The sequence below is a fragment of the Odontomachus brunneus genome, unplaced genomic scaffold (genome assembly GCF_010583005.1).
Source record: "Odontomachus brunneus isolate Ranch 3 - 2012 unplaced genomic scaffold, Obru_v1 Obru_scaffold_009, whole genome shotgun sequence".
NCBI classification, from domain to species: Eukaryota; Metazoa; Arthropoda; class Insecta; order Hymenoptera; family Formicidae; genus Odontomachus; species Odontomachus brunneus.
Genome location: NW_022639459.1, coordinates 378,380 through 381,827, shown reverse-complemented (window position 1 = coordinate 381,827; position 3,448 = coordinate 378,380). Strand labels below are relative to the sequence as shown.

Here is a 3,448-nt window from a genome sequence, read left to right as displayed (position 1 = left end):
TCTTCCAGAGAATACGATCACTCTCCTCTTAGTCTCGATGTGCAATAGGTGTAATAATCTTTAAGCTTGAAGAAATTGTCCAATCATAGTCGAATTATAGAAGAATAATCAATCGTGATTAGTTAATTTCTTACGGCTTAAGGCCTATCTATTGTAGGTCGGGACTTAATCTTTTAAATAACTTAATTTTATGTTATTTTACATTTGTTGTGTATTTGGCATATAAAGTTAGTTGACGAACTTCATAATTTATTAAATTTATTACATAGAGTGACGCAATATTTAAGATCACATGATTATAAAAATGATAAAATTAAAAAAGAGATATAATTATAGTTAAAAAACTAAATATATAGTTATTTTCAACCTCGTGAAAAGTCTTAATATCATGAAGAAAAAATAAACGAACTTACATTTTATTTTTTATATTTTATTTTCAAAATATATGGATTATTAAATATAAAGAATCAAGCTGTTCATACAGTTCCTTTACCGTGATATCACCTTTATTGTAAAAGAAGATAATGCCAAACCTAATGCCTTCATTAGTCACTAGACATAAGTCTTGTTATATTTGTCACAAATGTGAAACTGTATGAAATTACTGGTCATCACACATTGGGGCGTTCAGAAACCCTACTCCGTGAGTAGAGTAACATGTAATTAGCCAATCAAAGCAAAAGGAACTAAGATTTATTTATTATGATTGATTTATTAAAGTAACCCTATCCATCGAGTAAGATTTCTGAACATAGCTTTGGATGTGCACACTCGCAAACATCTTACAGTATTAATTCACTGGATGAAGAGCTCGCTTATATTAACACATTTGTATCTTCAAGTATTGCGTTGCATCGTCCGTCACGTTATGACGGAAGTTCAAGAATCGCGTGATTCTTATTTTCACACAGAATGTGCATCGCGACGCATCAATGCAATATATGAGCAGGCACAACATAACTTAATATTAACGATTTGTATGTGAGTCAAGGTAAATGTATAAAGCAAATAAATTGAATTGTGTTTGAGGATCAATTCAACTAAACTCCGATTAACTTAATCACTGATTACCTTATGGAGCGATCAATATAAAAATATCTAACGATATAATTTTATAGTTTTCACATTTAATAAAACAAAAATTAATAACCATTAAAAAAATAACACAAAATTTCAACTGAATCGTTAGAATATACTAATTGTTTTTAACTAATAACTGAAATTTAGCACAATATTATTTAGATAATAATTTAAACTTACGAATATTTTTTTACATTATTACGATTTTTTTACATTATTACTCAACTGCATCATAGCGAATGGAATGCGCAAAATATAAGATTTTGCAAGACACGTATTCTGGAAAACACAAAATATAACTACTGTATAACATAGATGTAAACGTAATCTTATATGTGCATATATATATATATATATATATATATATATATATATATATATATATATATATGCACATATAAGATTACGTTTACATCTATGTTATACAGTAGTTATATTTTGTGTTTTCCAGAATACGTGTCTTGCAAAATCTTATATTTTGCGCATTCCATTCGCTATGATGCAGTTGAGTAATAATGTAAAAAAATCGTAATAATGTAAAAAAATATTCGTAAGTTTAAATTATTATCTAAATAATATTGTGCTAAATTTCAGTTATTAGTTAAAAACAATTAGTATATTCTAACGATTCAGTTGAAATTTTGTGTTATTTTTTTAATGGTTATTAATTTTTGTTTTATTAAATGTGAAAACTATAAAATTATATCGTTAGATATTTTTATATTGATCGCTCCATAAGGTAATCAGTGATTAAGTTAATCGGAGTTTAGTTGAATTGATCCTCAAACACAATTCAATTTATTTGCTTTATACATTTACCTTGACTCACATACAAATCGTTAATATTAAGTTATGTTGTGCCTGCTCATATATTGCATTGATGCGTCGCGATGCACATTCTGTGTGAAAATAAGAATCACGCGATTCTTGAACTTCCGTCATAACGTGACGGACGATGCAACGCAATACTTGAAGATACAAATGTGTTAATATAAGCGAGCTCTTCATCCAGTGAATTAATACTGTAAGATGTTTGCGAGTGTGCACATCCAAAGCTATGTTCAGAAATCTTACTCGATGGATAGGGTTACTTTAATAAATCAATCATAATAAATAAATCTTAGTTCCTTTTGCTTTGATTGGCTAATTACATGTTACTCTACTCACGGAGTAGGGTTTCTGAACGCCCCAATGTGTGATGACCAGTAATTTCATACAGTTTCACATTTGTGACAAATATAACAAGACTTATGTCTAGTGACTAATGAAGGCATTAGGTTTGGCATTATCTTCTTTTACAATAAAGGTGATATCACGGTAAAGGAACTGTATGAACAGCTTGATTCTTTATATTTAATAATCCATATATTTTGAAAATAAAATATAAAAAATAAAATGTAAGTTCGTTTATTTTTTCTTCATGATATTAAGACTTTTCACGAGGTTGAAAATAACTATATATTTAGTTTTTTAACTATAATTATATCTCTTTTTTAATTTTATCATTTTTATAATCATGTGATCTTAAATATTGCGTCACTCTATGTAATAAATTTAATAAATTATGAAGTTCGTCAACTAACTTTATATGCCAAATACACAACAAATGTAAAATAACATAAAATTAAGTTATTTAAAAGATTAAGTCCCGACCTACAATAGATAGGCCTTAAGCCGTAAGAAATTAACTAATCACGATTGATTATTCTTCTATAATTCGACTATGATTGGACAATTTCTTCAAGCTTAAAGATTATTACACCTATTGCACATCGAGACTAAGAGGAGAGTGATCGTATTCTCTGGAAGAAGAGGAAAAAGGAGGGACGGTGCGAATCGGCTGCGCCGCACCGCGACGTGTACTTCCTGGCTGTGTTTCAAAATTCACTGCCAGCATTGAAAAGCTATAATTTATGTTACATATATTATAGATTATCAGCTCTGTTAATAATGCTCTATGCACAATGCCTGACAACAGACAATTGGAATAGGCATCAACCAATAGAAACAGGGATTAAAAATAATTGACCAATCCGGACTCCTATTGCCTGTTCTTATTGCCTGTTGCCTGGCGTTGTGCATAGAGCGTAATTTTGGAACACAACTCTTGTCACAAGGTTGTTTGATGATGTCATACATCATTGGCGGCACGCGGGAACTAGGTTTCACGTTGCAATAAAAACCAGAAAAGCTACGCGCAGTTTTCATCCTACTTCGTCGGAGCCAGTTCATTGCTGCAAGTCAGTACGCGTAGAGCGTGTACTCTTTTGAACAGTCTTTTGGTTGTCGAACAGATTTAGTTCATGTCTTTCCTTTCATACCCTTATAGAAATATCATACTAAGAATCATTGAAAATTACTTATTTTC

The 3,448-nt window shown here is 30.1% G+C and overlaps 1 protein-coding gene across 1 annotated transcript in view; it reads left to right on the top strand.

Annotated features, from left to right (window-relative positions):
• Positions 1-3,448, top strand: part of LOC116840360 — a 25,971-nt gene that overhangs the window by 3,302 nt on the left and 19,221 nt on the right. The window lies entirely within an intron of this gene.